The following is an 18978-nucleotide window of genomic DNA, read 5'->3' as shown; positions in this document are numbered from 1 at the left end:
CTATGGAGCTTGGGGATCAGTAGGATGATAGTGCTGGATGATCAAAGCAATATACAGCATTTTGGCAGGAATTGTCTGCTTGATGACGTCCATTAGTAGCACTTACCTGTCAGAAGAAGGATCATTCCGTGAGGTTTGCCCCCATCGCTGGATCTATAGCAGGTGCGTTTGCAGTGTTACTCTTTTTTGGAAAGCCTCAATCTGTAAAGATTGAGGCTCAGCAAGTCAGGAAACACCATTTCAAATTTAAGCCATTTTCGAGGCAATCTGGGAATCAGGACCCTTTACTCCAAAACAACAATGTAAGAACACAATACATCATTTTACTGAACAGTATTTTTGCAATAAATAACAGTGTATTAACTTAATATGTAACAATGCTATATACAGAGGCAAAAATGCTTAAGTTAACAACATATAACTATTACAGAAGAATTTACTATTAATATATACTGCAGCAATGTACAAATGATATGGACAATGCATGACGGTAATTTAAGTACATTATACAGTGTCATACAGTAAAAAAGTGTATAACATATATAACAATGTTAAATATAAAGCTAAAATGCAGCAGATAACATTTCATAACAGTGACACATCAAAATTTTACATAGGGACAAAATGGTATGTCAGATAACATTAGGTAAATATGATGCCAAACAATGTAATATAGCATCGAAATACAGCGGTAAAGTACAGCAATTTAGCCGGAATCTTTCTTTGACCGCTGTTTGGTCTCCACCATGATGCTGAGAGTTAAATGGCTGGCCTTCTTCTCCACTGCTGATGTTGTCTACAGTCAAGATGGAAAGTAGGAGTCTTTTCCTAAGAAGATAGCGACATCAGTCATTTGCAAAGGATTGACACGGTTCACTACATAGGACCCCATGGAGTTCCGGGATCAGTAGGATGAAAGTGCTGGAGGAACAAAGCAATATACAGCATTTTGGCAGGAAGTGTCTGCTTGATGACGTCCATTAGTAGCACTTACCTGCCAGAAGAAGGATCATTCCGTGAGGTTTGCCCCATCGCTTGATCTATAGCAGGTACATTTCCAATGTTTCTTCTATTTGGTAAGCCTCAATCTGTAAAGACTGAGGCTCAGCTAGTCAGGAAACACCATTTTTAATTTAAACCATTTTCGAGCCAATCAGTGAATCAGGACCGTTTACTCCAACCCAACAATGTATAAACACAATACATAATTTTACTGAACACTATTTTTCCATAAGATAACAGTGTATTAACTTAATATGTAACAATGCTATATACAGAGGCAAAAATGCTTAAGTTAACTACATATAACTATTAGATAACAATTTAATATTAATACAATACTGCGGCAATGTACAAATAATATAGACAATGCACGACGGTAATATAAGCACATTATACTGTGTCATACTGTAAAAAGTGTATAACATATAACAATGTTAAACATAAAGCTAAAATGCAGCAGATAACATTTCATAACAGTGATTCATGAACATTTAATATAGGACAAAATGCTATGTCAAATAACATTAGGTAAATATGATGCCAAACAATGTAATAAAGCGTCGTAATGCAGCGGTAAAGTACACCAATTTAGCCGGAATCTTTCTTTGACCGCTGTTTGGTCTCCACCATGATGCTGAGAGTTAAATGGCTGGCCTTCTTCTCCACTGCTGATGTTGTCTACAGTCAAGATGGAACGTAGGAGTCTTTTGCTAAGAAGATAGAGGCATCAGTCATTTGCAAAGGAATGACACGGTTCACTACATGGGACCCCATGGAGCTCCGAGATCAGTAGGATGAAAGTGCTGGACGATCAAAGCAATATACAGCATTTTTGCAGGAAGTGTCTGCTTGATGATGTCCATTAGTAGCACTTACCTGCCAGAAGAAGGATCATTCCGTGAGGTTTGCCCCATCGCTTGATCTATAGCAGGTACATTTGCAATGTTTCTTCTATTTGGTAAGCCTCAATCTGTAAAGACTGAGGCTCAGCTAGTCGGGAAACACCATTTTTAATTTAAACCATTTTCGAGCCAATCAGTGAATCAGGACCCTTTACTCCAACCCAACAATATATAAACACAATACTTAATTTTACTGAACACTATTTTTGCATAAGATAACAGTGTTTTAACTTAATATGTAAAAATGCTATATACAGAGGCAAAAATACTTCAGTGAACAACATATAACTATTACATAACAATTTAATATTAAAACAATACTGCGGCAATGTAGAAATAATATAGACAATGCACGACGGTAATATAAGCACATTATACTGTGTCATACAGTAAAAAGTGTATAACATATAACTATGTTAAACATAAAGCTAAAATGCAGCAGATAACATTTCATAACAGTGATACATGAACATTTAATATAGGACAAAATGCTATGTCAGATAACATTAGGTAAATATGATGCCAAACAATGTAATAAAGCGTCGTAATGCAGCGGTAAAGTACACCAATTTAGCCGGAATCTTTCTTTGACCGCTGTTTGGTCTCCACCATGATGCTGAGAGTTAAATGGCTGGCCATCTCCACTGCTGATGTTGTCTACAGGCAAGATGGAACGTAGGAGTCTTTTGCTAAGAAGATAGAGACATGATTCATTTGCAAAGGAATGACACGGTTCACTACGTGTACCCTATGGAGCTTGGGGATCAGTAGGATGATAGTGCTGGATGATCAAAGCAATATACAGCATTTTGGCAGGAATTGTCTGCTTGATGACGTCCATTAGTAGCACTTACCTGTCAGAAGAAGGATCATTCCGTGAGGTTTGCCCCCATCGCTGGATCTATAGCAGGTGCGTTTGCAGTGTTACTCTTTTTTGGAAAGCCTCAATCTGTAAAGATTGAGGCTCAGCAAGTCAGGAAACACCATTTTAAATTTAAGCCATTTTCGAGGCAATCTGGGAATCAGGACCCTTTACTCCAAAACAACAATGTAAGAACACAATACATCATTTTACTGAACAGTATTTTTGCAATAAATAACAGTGTATTAACTTAATATGCAACAATGCTATATACAGAGGCAAAAATGCTTAAGTTAACAACATATAACTATTACAGAAGAATTTACTATTAAAATATACTGCAGCAATGTACAAATGATATGGACAATGCATGACGGTAATTTAAGTACATTATACAGTGTCATACAGTAAAAAAGTGTATAACATATATAACAATGTTAAATATAAAGCTAAAATGCAGCAGATAACATTTCATAACAGTGACACATCAACATTTTACATAGGGACAAAATGGTATGTCTGATAACATTAGGTAAATATGATGCCAAACAATGTAATATAGCATCGAAATACAGCGGTAAAGTACAGCAATTTAGCCGGAATCTTTCTTTGACCGCTGTTTGGTCTCCACCATGATGCTGAGAGTTAAACGGCTGGCCTTCTTCTCCACTGCTGATGTTGTCTACAGTCAAGATGGAAAGTAGGAGTCTTTTCCTAAGAAGATAGCGACATCAGTCATTTGCAAAGGATTGACACGGTTCACTACATAGGACCCCATGGAGTTCCGGGATCAGTAGGATGAAAGTGCTGGAGGAACAAAGCAATATACAGCATTTTGGCAGGAAGTGTCTGCTTGATGACGTCCATTAGTAGCACTTACCTGCCAGAAGAAGGATCATTCCGTGAGGTTTGCCCCATCGCTGGATCTATAGCAGGTGCATTTGCAATGTTTCTTCTATTTGGTAAGCCTCAATCTGTAAAGACTGAGGCTCAGCTAGTCAGGAAACACCATTTTTAATTTAAACCATTTTCGAGCCAATCAGTGAATCAGGACCGTTTACTCCAACCCAACAATGTATAAACACAATACATAATTTTACTGAACACTATTTTTCCATAAGATAACAGTGTATTAACTTAATATGTAACAATGCTATATACAGAGGCAAAAATGCTTAAGTTAACTACATATAACTATTAGATAACAATTTAATATTAATACAATACTGCGGCAATGTACAAATAATATAGACAATGCACGACGGTAATATAAGCACATTATACTGTGTCATACTGTGAAAAGTGTATAACATATAACAATGTTAAACATAAAGCTAAAATGCAGCAGATAACATTTCATAACAGTGATACATGAACATTTAATATAGGACAAAATGCTATGTCAGATAACATTAGGTAAATATGATGCCAAACAATGTAATAAAGCGTCGTAATGCAGCGGTAAAGTACACCAATTTAGCCGGAATCTTTCTTTGACCGCTGTTTGGTCTCCACCATGATGCTGAGAGTTAAATGGCTGGCCTTCTTCTCCACTGCTGATGTTGTCTACAGTCAAGATGGAACGTAGGAGTCTTTTGCTAAGAAGATAGAGACATGAGTCATTTGCAAAGGAATCACATGGTTCACTACATGGGACCCCATGGAGCTCCGAGATCAGTAGGATGAAAGTGCTGGACGATCAAAGCAATATACAGCATTTTGGCAGGAATTGTCTGCTTGATGATGTCCATTAGTAGCACTTACCTGTCAGAAGAAGGATCATTCCGTGAGGTTTGCCCCCATCGCTGGATCTATAACAGGTGCGTTTGCAGTGTTACTCTTTTTTGGAAAGCCTCAATCTGTAAAGATTGAGGCTCAGCTAGTCAGGAAACACCATTTTAAATTTAAGCCATTTTCGAGCCAATCTGGGAAATAGGACCCTTTACTCCAACACAACAATGTACGAACACAATACATAATTTTACTGAACAGTATTTTTGCAAAAGATAACAGTGTATTAACTTAATATGTAACAATGCTATATACAGAGGCAAAAATGCTTAAGTTAACAACATATAACTATTACAGAACAATTTACTATTAAAATATACTGCAGCAATGTACAAATGAAATGGACAATGCATGACGGTAATTTAAGTACATTATACAGTGTCATACAGTAAAAAAGTGTATAACATATATATCAATGTTGAATATAAAGCTAAAATGCAGCAGATAACATTTCATAACAGTGATACATCAACATTTTACATAGGGACAAAATGGTATGTCAGATAACATTAGGTAAATATGATGCCAAACAATGTAATATAGCATCGAAATACAGCGGTAAAGTACAGCAATTTAGCCGGAATCTTTCTTTGACCGCTGTTTGGTCTCCACCATGATGCTGAGAGTTAAATGGCTGGCCTTCTTCTCCACTGCTGATGTTGTCTACAGTCAAGATGGAAAGTAGGAGTCTTTTGCTAAGAAGATAGAGACATCAGTCATTTGCAAAGGAATGACACGGTTCACTACATGGGACCCCATGGAGCTCAGAGATCAGTACGATGAAAGTGCTGGAGGATCAAAGCAATATACAGCATTTTGGCAGGAAGTGTCTGCTTGATGACGTCCATTAGTAGCACTTACCTGCCAGAAGAAGGATCATTCTGTGAGGTTTGCCCCATCGCTGGATCTATAGCAGGTACATTTGCAATGTTTCTTCTATTTGGTAAGCCTCAATCTGTAAAGACTGAGGCTCAGCTAGTCAGGAAACACCATTTTAAATTTAAACCATTTTCGAGCCAATCAGTGAATCAGGACCCTTTACTCCAACCCAACAATGTATAAACACAATACTTAATTTTACTGAACACTATTTTTGCATAAGATAACAGTGTTTTAACTTAATATGTAAAAATGCTATATACAGAGGCAAAAATGCTTCAGTGAACAACATATAACTATTACATAACAATTTAATATTAAAACAATACTGCGGCAATGTAGAAATAATATAGACAATGCACGACGGTAATATAAGCACATTATACTGTGTCATACAGTAAAAAGTGTATAACATATAACTATGTTAAACATAAAGCTAAAATGCAGCAGATAACATTTCATAACAGTGATACATGAACATTTAATATAGGACAAAATGCTATGTCAGATAACATTAGGTAAATATGATGCCAAACAATGTAATAAAGCGTCGTAATGCAGCTGTAAAGTACACCAATTTAGCCGGAATCTTTCTTTGACCGCTGTTTGGTCTCCACCATGATGCTGAGAGTTAAATGGCTGGCCTTCTCCACTGCTGATGTTGTCTACAGTCAAGATGGAACGTAGGAGTCTTTTGCTAAGAAGATAGAGACATGATTCATTTGCAAAGGAATGACACGGTTCACTACGTGTACCCTATGGAGCTTGGGGATCAGTAGGATGATAGTGCTGGATGATCAAAGCAATATACAGCATTTTGGCAGGAATTGTCTGCTTGATGACGTCCATTAGTAGCACTTACCTGTCAGAAGAAGGATCATTCCGTGAGGTTTGCCCCCATCGCTGGATCTATAGCAGGTGCGTTTGCAGTGTTACTCTTTTTTGGAAAGCCTCAATCTGTAAAGATTGAGGCTCAGCAAGTCAGGAAACACCATTTTAAATTTAAGCCATTTTCGAGGCAATCTGGGAATCAGGACCCTTTACTCCAAAACAACAATGTAAGAACACAATACATCATTTTACTGAACAGTATTTTTGCAATAAATAACAGTGTATTAACTTAATATGTAACAATGCTATATACAGAGGCAAAAATGCTTAAGTTAACAACATATAACTATTACAGAAGAATTTACTATTAAAATATACTGCAGCAATGTACAAATGATATGGACAATGCATGACGGTAATTTAAGTACATTATACAGTGTCATACAGTAAAAAAGTGTATAACATATATAACAATGTTAAATATAAAGCTAAAATGCAGCAGATAACATTTCATAACAGTGACACATCAACATTTTACATAGGGACAAAATGGTATGTCTGATAACATTAGGTAAATATGATGCCAAACAATGTAATATAGCATCGAAATACAGCGGTAAAGTACAGCAATTTAGCCGGAATCTTTCTTTGACCGCTGTTTGGTCTCCACCATGATGCTGAGAGTTAAACGGCTGGCCTTCTTCTCCACTGCTGATGTTGTCTACAGTCAAGATGGAAAGTAGGAGTCTTTTCCTAAGAAGATAGCGACATCAGTCATTTGCAAAGGATTGACACGGTTCACTACATAGGACCCCATGGAGTTCCGGGATCAGTAGGATGAAAGTGCTGGAGGAACAAAGCAATATACAGCATTTTGGCAGGAAGTGTCTGCTTGATGACGTCCATTAGTAGCACTTACCTGCCAGAAGAAGGATCATTCCGTGAGGTTTGCCCCATCGCTGGATCTATAGCAGGTGCATTTGCAATGTTTCTTCTATTTGGTAAGCCTCAATCTGTAAAGACTGAGGCTCAGCTAGTCAGGAAACACCATTTTTAATTTAAACCATTTTCGAGCCAATCAGTGAATCAGGACCGTTTACTCCAACCCAACAATGTATAAACACAATACATAATTTTACTGAACACTATTTTTCCATAAGATAACAGTGTATTAACTTAATATGTAACAATGCTATATACAGAGGCAAAAATGCTTAAGTTAACTACATATAACTATTAGATAACAATTTAATATTAATACAATACTGCGGCAATGTACAAATAATATAGACAATGCACGACGGTAATATAAGCACATTATACTGTGTCATACTGTGAAAAGTGTATAACATATAACAATGTTAAACATAAAGCTAAAATGCAGCAGATAACATTTCATAACAGTGATACATGAACATTTAATATAGGACAAAATGCTATGTCAGATAACATTAGGTAAATATGATGCCAAACAATGTAATAAAGCGTCGTAATGCAGCGGTAAAGTACACCAATTTAGCCGGAATCTTTCTTTGACCGCTGTTTGGTCTCCACCATGATGCTGAGAGTTAAATGGCTGGCCTTCTTCTCCACTGCTGATGTTGTCTACAGTCAAGATGGAACGTAGGAGTCTTTTGCTAAGAAGATAGCGACATCAGTCATTTGCAAAGGATTGACACGGTTCACTACATAGGACCCCATGGAGTTCCGGGATCAGTAGGATGAAAGTGCTGGAGGAACAAAGCAATATACAGCATTTTGGCAGGAAGTGTCTGCTTGATGACGTCCATTAGTAGCACTTACCTGCCAGAAGAAGGATCATTCCGTGAGGTTTGCCCCATCGCTGGATCTATAGCAGGTGCATTTGCAATGTTTCTTCTATTTGGTAAGCCTCAATCTGTAAAGACTGAGGCTCAGCTAGTCAGGAAACACCATTTTTAATTTAAACCATTTTCGAGCCAATCAGTGAATCAGGACCGTTTACTCCAACCCAACAATGTATAAACACAATACATAATTTTACTGAACACTATTTTTCCATAAGATAACAGTGTATTAACTTAATATGTAACAATGCTATATACAGAGGCAAAAATGCTTAAGTTAACTACATATAACTATTAGATAACAATTTAATATTAATACAATACTGCGGCAATGTACAAATAATATAGACAATGCACAACGGTAATATAAGCACATTATACTGTGTCATACTGTGAAAAGTGTATAACATATAACAATGTTAAACATAAAGCTAAAATGCAGCAGATAACATTTCATAACAGTGATACATGAACATTTAATATAGGACAAAATGCTATGTCAGATAACATTAGGTAAATATGATGCCAAACAATGTAATAAAGCGTCGTAATGCAGCGGTAAAGTACACCAATTTAGCCGGAATCTTTCTTTGACCGCTGTTTGGTCTCCACCATGATGCTGAGAGTTAAATGGCTGGCCTTCTTCTCCACTGCTGATGTTGTCTACAGTCAAGATGGAACGTAGGAGTCTTTTGCTAAGAAGATAGCGACATCAGTCATTTGCAAAGGATTGACACGGTTCACTACATAGGACCCCATGGAGTTCCGGGATCAGTAGGATGAAAGTGCTGGAGGAACAAAGCAATATACAGCATTTTGGCAGGAAGTGTCTGCTTGATGACGTCCATTAGTAGCACTTACCTGCCAGAAGAAGGATCATTCCGTGAGGTTTGCCCCATCGCTGGATCTATAGCAGGTGCATTTGCAATGTTTCTTCTATTTGGTAAGCCTCAATCTGTAAAGACTGAGGCTCAGCTAGTCAGGAAACTCCATTTTTAATTTAAACCATTTTCGAGCCAATCAGTGAATCAGGACCGTTTACTCCAACCCAACAATGTATAAACACAATACATAATTTTACTGAACACTATTTTTCCATAAGATAACAGTGTATTAACTTAATATGTAACAATGCTATATACAGAGGCAAAAATGCTTAAGTTAACTACATATAACTATTAGATAACAATTTAATATTAATACAATACTGCGGCAATGTACAAATAATATAGACAATGCACGACGGTAATATAAGCACATTATACTGTGTCATACTGTGAAAAGTGTATAACATATAACAATGTTAAACATAAAGCTAAAATGCAGCAGATAACATTTCATAACAGTGATACATGAACATTTAATATAGGACAAAATGCTATGTCAGATAACATTAGGTAAATATGATGCCAAACAATGTAATAAAGCGTCGTAATGCAGCGGTAAAGTACACCAATTTAGCCGGAATCTTTCTTTGACCGCTGTTTGGTCTCCACCATGATGCTGAGAGTTAAATGGCTGGCCTTCTTCTCCACTGCTGATGTTGTCTACAGTCAAGATGGAACGTAGGAGTCTTTTGCTAAGAAGATAGAGGCATCAGTCATTTGCAAAGGAATGACACGGTTCACTACATGGGACCCCATGGAGCTCCGAGATCAGTAGGATGAAAGTGCTGGACGATCAAAGCAATATACAGCATTTTTGCAGGAAGTGTCTGCTTGATGATGTCCATTAGTAGCACTTACCTGCCAGAAGAAGGATCATTCCGTGAGGTTTGCCCCATCGCTTGATCTATAGCAGGTACATTTGCAATGTTTCTTCTATTTGGTAAGCCTCAATCTGTAAAGACTGAGGCTCAGCTAGTCGGGAAACACCATTTTTAATTTAAACCATTTTCGAGCCAATCAGTGAATCAGGACCCTTTACTCCAACCCAACAATGTATAAACACAATACTTAATTTTACTGAACACTATTTTTGCATAAGATAACAGTGTTTTAACTTAATATGTAACAATGCTATATACAGAGGCAAAAATGCTTCAGTGAACAACATATAACTATTACATAACAATTTAATATTAAAAGAATACTGCGGCAATGTAGAAATAATATAGACAATGCACAACGGTAATATAAGCACATTATACTGTGTCATACAGTAAAAAGTGTATAACATATAACAATGATAAACATAAAGCTAAAATGCAGCAGATAACATTTCATAACAGTGACACATGAACATTTAATATAGGACAAAATGCTATGTCAGATAACATTAGGTAAACATGATGCCAAACAATGTAATAAAGCGTCGTAATGCAGCGGTAAAGTACACCAATTTAGCCAGAATCTTTCTTTGACCGCTGTTTGGTCTCCACCATGATGCTGAGAGTTAAATGGCTGGCCGTCTCCACTGCTGATGTTGTCTACAATCAAGATGGAACTTAGGAGTCTTTTGCTAAGAAGATAGAGACATGAGTCATTTGCAAAGGAATCACATGGTTCACTACATGGGACCCTATGGATCTTCGGGATCAGTAGGATGATAGTGCTGGATGATCAAAGCAATATACAGCATTTTGGCAGGAATTGTCTGCTTGATGATGTCCATTAGTAGCACTTACCTGTCAGAAGAAGGATCATTCCGTGAGGTTTGCCCCCATCGCTGGATCTATAACAGGTGCGTTTGCAGTGTTACTCTTTTTTGGAAAGCCTCAATCTGTAAAGATTGAGGCTCAGCTAGTCAGGAAACACCATTTTAAATTTAAGCCATTTTCGAGCCAATCTGGGAATCAGGACCCTTTACTCCAACACAACAATGTACGAACACAATACATAATTTTACTGAACAGTATTTTTGCAAAAGATAACAGTGTATTAACTTAATATGTAACAATGCTATATACAGAGGCAAAAATGCTTAAGTTAACAACATATAACTATTACAGAACAATTTACTATTAAAATATACTGCAGAAATGTACAAATGAAATGGACAATGCATGACGGTAATTTAAGTACATTATACAGTGTCATACAGTAAAAAAGTGTATAACATATATATCAATGTTGAATATAAAGCTAAAATGCAGCAGATAACATTTCATAACAGTGATACATCAACATTTTACATAGGGACAAAATGGTATGTCAGATAACATTAGGTAAATATGATGCCAAACAATGTAATATAGCATCGAAATACAGCGGTAAAGTACAGCAATTTAGCCGGAATCTTTCTTTGACCGCTGTTTGGTCTCCACCATGATGCTGAGAGTTAAATGGCTGGCCTTCTTCTCCACTGCTGATGTTGTCTACAGTCAAGATGGAAAGTAGGAGTCTTTTGCTAAGAAGATAGAAACATCAGTCATTTGCAAAGGAATGACACGGTTCACTACATGGGACCCCATGGAGCTCCGAGATCAGTACGATGAAAGTGCTGGAGGATCAAAGCAAAATACAGCATTTTGGCAGGAAGTGTCTGCTTGATGACGTCCATTAGTAGCACTTACCTGCCAGAAGAAGGATCATTCTGTGAGGTTTGCCCCATCGCTGGATCTATAGCAGGTACATTTGCAATGTTTCTTCTATTTGGTAAGCCTCAATCTGTAAAGACTGAGGCTCAGCTAGTCAGGAAACACCATTTTAAATTTAAACCATTTTCGAGCCAATCAGTGAATCAGGACCCTTTACTCCAACCCAACAATGTATAAACACAATACTTAATTTTACTGAACACTATTTTTGCATAAGATAACAGTGTTTTAACTTAATATGTAAAAATGCTATATACAGAGGCAAAAATGCTTCAGTGAACAACATATAACTATTACATAACAATTTAATATTAAAACAATACTGCGGCAATGTAGAAATAATATAGACAATGCACGACGGTAATATAAGCACATTATACTGTGTCATACAGTAAAAAGTGTATAACATATAACTATGTTAAACATAAAGCTAAAATGCAGCAGATAACATTTCATAACAGTGATACATGAACATTTAATATAGGACAAAATGCTATGTCAGATAACATTAGGTAAATATGATGCCAAACAATGTAATAAAGCGTCGTAATGCAGCGGTAAAGTACACCAATTTAGCCGGAATCTTTCTTTGACCGCTGTTTGGTCTCCACCATGATGCTGAGAGTTAAATGGCTGGCCTTCTCCACTGCTGATGTTGTCTACAGTCAAGATGGAACGTAGGAGTCTTTTGCTAAGAAGATAGAGACATGATTCATTTGCAAAGGAATGACACGGTTCACTACGTGTACCCTATGGAGCTTGGGGATCAGTAGGATGATAGTGCTGGATGATCAAAGCAATATACAGCATTTTGGCAGGAATTGTCTGCTTGATGACGTCCATTAGTAGCACTTACCTGTCAGAAGAAGGATCCTTCCGTGAGGTTTGCCCCCATCGCTGGATCTATAGCAGGTGCGTTTGCAGTGTTACTCTTTTTTGGAAAGCCTCAATCTGTAAAGATTGAGGCTCAGCAAGTCAGGAAACACCATTTTAAATTTAAGCCATTTTCGAGGCAATCTGGGAATCAGGACCCTATACTCCAAAACAACAATGTAAGAACACAATACATCATTTTACTGAACAGTATTTTTGCAATAAATAACAGTGTATTAACTTAATATGTAACAATGCTATATACAGAGGCAAAAATGCTTAAGTTAACAACATATAACTATTACAGAAGAATTTACTATTAAAATATACTGCAGCAATGTACAAATGATATGGACAATGCATGACGGTAATTTAAGTACATTATACAGTGTCATACAGTAAAAAAGTGTATAACATATATAACAATGTTAAATATAAAGCTAAAATGCAGCAGATAACATTTCATAACAGTGACACATCAACATTTTACATAGGGACAAAATGGTATGTCTGATAACATTAGGTAAATATGATGCCAAACAATGTAATATAGTATCGAAATACAGCGGTAAAGTACAGCAATTTAGCCGGAATCTTTCTTTGACCGCTGTTTGGTCTCCACCATGATGCTGAGAGTTAAACGGCTGGCCTTCTTCTCCACTGCTGATGTTGTCTACAGTCAAGATGGAAAGTAGGAGTCTTTTCCTAAGAAGATAGCGACATCAGTCATTTGCAAAGGATTGACACGGTTCACTACATAGGACCCCATGGAGTTCCGGGATCAGTAGGATGAAAGTGCTGGAGGAAAAAAGCAATATACAGCATTTTGGCAGGAAGTGTCTGCTTGATGACGTCCATTAGTAGCACTTACCTGCCAGAAGAAGGATCATTCCGTGAGGTTTGCCCCATCGTTGGATCTATAGCAGGTGCATTTGCAATGTTTCTTCTATTTGGTAAGCCTCAATCTGTAAAGACTGAGGCTCAGCTAGTCAGGAAACACCATTTTTAATTTAAACCATTTTCGAGCCAATCAGTGAATCAGGACCGTTTACTCCAACCCAACAATGTATAAACACAATACATAATTTTACTGAACACTATTTTTCCATAAGATAACAGTGTATTAACTTAATATGTAACAATGCTATATACAGAGGCAAAAATGCTTAAGTTAACTACATATAACTATTAGATAACAATTTAATATTAATACAATACTGCGGCAATGTACAAATAATAAAGACAATGCACGACGGTAATATAAGCACATTATACTGTGTCATACTGTGAAAAGTGTATAACATATAACAATGTTAAACATAAAGCTAAAATGCAGCAGATAACATTTCATAACAGTGATACATGAACATTTAATATAGGACAAAATGCTATGTCAGATAACATTAGGTAAATATGATGCCAAACAATGTAATAAAGCGTCGTAATGCAGCGGTAAAGTACACCAATTTAGCCGGAATCTTTCTTTGACCGCTGTTTGGTCTCCACCATGATGCTGAGAGTTAAATGGCTGGCCTTCTTCTCCACTGCTGATGTTGTCTACAGTCAAGATGGAACGTAGGAGTCTTTTGCTAAGAAGATAGCGACATCAGTCATTTGCAAAGGATTGACACGGTTCACTACATAGGACCCCATGGAGTTCCGGGATCAGTAGGATGAAAGTGCTGGAGGAACAAAGCAATATACAGCATTTTGGCAGGAAGTGTCTGCTTGATGACGTCCATTAGTAGCACTTACCTGCCAGAAGAAGGATCATTCCGTGAGGTTTGCCCCATCGCTTGATCTATAGCAGGTACATTTGCAATGTTTCTTCTATTTGGTAAGCCTCAATCTGTAAAGACTGAGGCTCAGCTAGTCAGGAAACTCCATTTTTAATTTAAACCATTTTCGAGCCAATCAGTGAATCAGGACCCTTTACTCCAACCCAACAATGTATAAACACAATACTTAATTTTACTGAACACTATTTTTGCATAAGATAACAGTGTTTTAACTTAATATGTAACAATGCTATATACAGAGGCAAAAATGCTTCAGTGAACAACATATAACTATTACATAACAATTTAATATTAAAAGAATACTGCGGCAATGTAGAAATAATATAGACAATGCACAACGGTAATATAAGCACATTATACTGTGTCATACAGTAAAAAGTGTATAACATATAACAATGATAAACATAAAGCTAAAATGCAGCAGATAACATTTCATAACAGTGACACATGAACATTTAATATAGGACAAAATGCTATGTCAGATAACATTAGGTAAACATGATGCCAAACAATGTAATAAAGCGTCGTAATGCAGCGGTAAAGTACACCAATTTAGCCAGAATCTTTCTTTGACCGCTGTTTGGTCTCCACCATGATGCTGAGAGTTAAATGGCTGGCCGTCTCCACTGCTGATGTTGTCTACAATCAAGATGGAACTTAGGAGTCTTTTGCTAAGAAGATAGAGACATGAGTCATTTGCAAAGGAATCACATGGTTCACTACATGGGACCCTATGGATCTTCGGGATCAGTAGGATGATAGTGCTGGATGATCAAAGCAATATACAGCATTTTGGCAGGAATTGTCTGCTTGATGATGTCCATTAGTAGCACTTACCTGTCAGAAGAAGGATCATTCCGTGAGGTTTGCCCCCATCGCTGGATCTATAACAGGTGCGTTTGCAGTGTTACTCTTTTTTGGAAAGCCTCAATCTGTAAAGATTGAGGCTCAGCTAGTCAGGAAACACCATTTTAAATTTAAGCCATTTTCGAGCCAATCTGGGAATCAGGACCCTTTACTCCAACACAACAATGTACGAACACAATACATAATTTTACTGAACAGTATTTTTGCAAAAGATAACAGTGTATTAACTTAATATGTAACAATGCTATATACAGAGGCAAAAATGCTTAAGTTAACAACATATAACTATTACAGAACAATTTACTATTAAAATATACTGCAGAAATGTACAAATGAAATGGACAATGCATGACGGTAATTTAAGTACATTATACAGTGTCATACAGTAAAAAAGTGTATAACATATATATCAATGTTGAATATAAAGCTAAAATGCAGCAGATAACATTTCATAACAGTGATACATCAACATTTTACATAGGGACAAAATGGTATGTCAGATAACATTAGGTAAATATGATGCCAAACAATGTAATATAGCATCGAAATACAGCGGTAAAGTACAGCAATTTAGCCGGAATCTTTCTTTGACCGCTGTTTGGTCTCCACCATGATGCTGAGAGTTAAATGGCTGGCCTTCTTCTCCACTGCTGATGTTGTCTACAGTCAAGATGGAAAGTAGGAGTCTTTTGCTAAGAAGATAGAGACATCAGTCATTTGCAAAGGAATGACACGGTTCACTACATGGGACCCCATGGAGCTCCGAGATCAGTACGATGAAAGTGCTGGAGGATCAAAGCAAAATACAGCATTTTGGCAGGAAGTGTCTGCTTGATGACGTCCATTAGTAGCACTTACCTGCCAGAAGAAGGATCATTCTGTGAGGTTTGCCCCATCGCTGGATCTATAGCAGGTACATTTGCAATGTTTCTTCTATTTGGTAAGCCTCAATCTGTAAAGACTGAGGCTCAGCTAGTCAGGAAACACCATTTTAAATTTAAACCATTTTCGAGCCAATCAGTGAATCAGGACCCTTTACTCCAACCCAACAATGTATAAACACAATACTTAATTTTACTGAACACTATTTTTGCATAAGATAACAGTGTTTTAACTTAATATGTAAAAATGCTATATACAGAGGCAAAAATGCTTCAGTGAACAACATATAACTATTACATAACAATTTAATATTAAAACAATACTGCGGCAATGTAGAAATAATATAGACAATGCACGACGGTAATATAAGCACATTATACTGTGTCATACAGTAAAAAGTGTATAACATATAACTATGTTAAACATAAAGCTAAAATGCAGCAGATAACATTTCATAACAGTGATACATGAACATTTAATATAGGACAAAATGCTATGTCAGATAACATTAGGTAAATATGATGCCAAACAATGTAATAAAGCGTCGTAATGCAGCGGTAAAGTACACCAATTTAGCCGTAATCTTTCTTTGACCGCTGTTTGGTCTCCACCATGATGCTGAGAGTTAAATGGCTGGCCTTCTCCACTGCTGATGTTGTCTACAGTCAAGATGGAACGTAGGAGTCTTTTGCTAAGAAGATAGAGACATGATTCATTTGCAAAGGAATGACACGGTTCACTACGTGTACCCTATGGAGCTTGGGGATCAGTAGGATGATAGTGCTGGATGATCAAAGCAATATACAGCATTTTGGCAGGAATTGTCTGCTTGATGACGTCCATTAGTAGCACTTACCTGTCAGAAGAAGGATCCTTCCGTGAGGTTTGCCCCCATCGCTGGATCTATAGCAGGTGCGTTTGCAGTGTTACTCTTTTTTGGAAAGCCTCAATCTGTAAAGATTGAGGCTCAGCAAGTCAGGAAACACCATTTTAAATTTAAGCCATTTTCGAGGCAATCTGGGAATCAGGACCCTATACTCCAAAACAACAATGTAAGAACACAATACATCATTTTACTGAACAGTATTTTTGCAATAAATAACAGTGTATTAACTTAATATGTAACAATGCTATATACAGAGGCAAAAATGCTTAAGTTAACAACATATAACTATTACAGAAGAATTTACTATTAAAATATACTGCAGCAATGTACAAATGATATGGACAATGCATGACGGTAATTTAAGTACATTATACAGTGTCATACAGTAAAAAAGTGTATAACATATATAACAATGTTAAATATAAAGCTAAAATGCAGCAGATAACATTTCATAACAGTGACACATCAACATTTTACATAGGGACAAAATGGTATGTCTGATAACATTAGGTAAATATGATGCCAAACAATGTAATATAGTATCGAAATACAGCGGTAAAGTACAGCAATTTAGCCGGAATCTTTCTTTGACCGCTGTTTGGTCTCCACCATGATGCTGAGAGTTAAACGGCTGGCCTTCTTCTCCACTGCTGATGTTGTCTACAGTCAAGATGGAAAGTAGGAGTCTTTTCCTAAGAAGATAGCGACATCAGTCATTTGCAAAGGATTGACACGGTTCACTACATAGGACCCCATGGAGTTCCGGGATCAGTAGGATGAAAGTGCTGGAGGAAAAAAGCAATATACAGCATTTTGGCAGGAAGTGTCTGCTTGATGACGTCCATTAGTAGCACTTACCTGCCAGAAGAAGGATCATTCCGTGAGGTTTGCCCCATCGCTGGATCTATAGCAGGTGCATTTGCAATGTTTCTTCTATTTGGTAAGCCTCAATCTGTAAAGACTGAGGCTCAGCTAGTCAGGAAACACCATTTTTAATTTAAACCATTTTCGAGCCAATCAGTGAATCAGGACCGTTTACTCCAACCCAGCAATGTATAAACACAATACATAATTTTACTGAACACTATTTTTCCATAAGATAACAGTGTATTAACTTAATATGTAACAATGCTATATACAGAGGCAAAAATGCTTAAGTTAACTACATATAACTATTAGATAACAATTTAATATTAATACAATACTGCGGCAATGTACAAATAATAAAGACAATGCACGACGGTAATATAAGCACATTATACTGTGTCATACTGTGAAAAGTGTATAACATATAACAATGTTAAACATAAAGCTAAAATGCAGCAGATAACATTTCATAACAGTGATACATGAACATTTAATATAGGACAAAATGCTATGTCAGATAACATTAGGTAAATATGATGCCAAACAATGTAATAAAGCGTCGTAATGCAGCGGTAAAGTACACCAATTTAGCCGGAATCTTTCTTTGACCGCTGTTTGGTCTCCACCATGATGCTGAGAGTTAAATGGCTGGCCTTCTTCTCCACTGCTGATGTTGTCTACAGTCAAGATGGAACGTAGGAGTCTTTTGCTAAGAAGATAGAGGCATCAGTCATTTGCAAAGGAATGACACGGTTCACTACATGGGTCCCCATGGAGCTCCGAGATCAGTAGGATGAAAGTGCTGGACGATCAAAGCAATATACAGCATTTTTGCAGGAAGTGTCTGCTTGATGATGTCCATTAGTAGCACTTACCTGCCAGAAGAAGGATCATTCCGTGAGGTTTGCCCCATCGCTTGATCTATAGCAGGTACATTTGCAATGTTTCTTCTATTTGGTAAGCCTCAATCTGTAAAGACTGAGGCTCAGCTAGTCGGGAAACACCATTTTTAATTTAAACCATTTTCGAGCCAATCAGTGAATCAGGACCCTTTACTCCAACCCAACAATGTATAAACACAATACTTAATTTTACTGAACACTATTTTTGCATAAGATAACAGTGTTTTAACTTAATATGTAACAATGCTATATACAGAGGCAAAAATGCTTC

The sequence above is a fragment of the Taudactylus pleione genome, unplaced genomic scaffold (genome assembly GCF_031769625.1).
Source record: "Taudactylus pleione unplaced genomic scaffold, aTauple2 ptg000026l, whole genome shotgun sequence".
In the NCBI taxonomy this organism is placed as follows: Eukaryota; Metazoa; Chordata; class Amphibia; order Anura; family Myobatrachidae; genus Taudactylus; species Taudactylus pleione.
The sequence above is the reverse complement of the archived record's forward strand: the minus strand, read 5'-3'. Positions refer to the sequence as shown.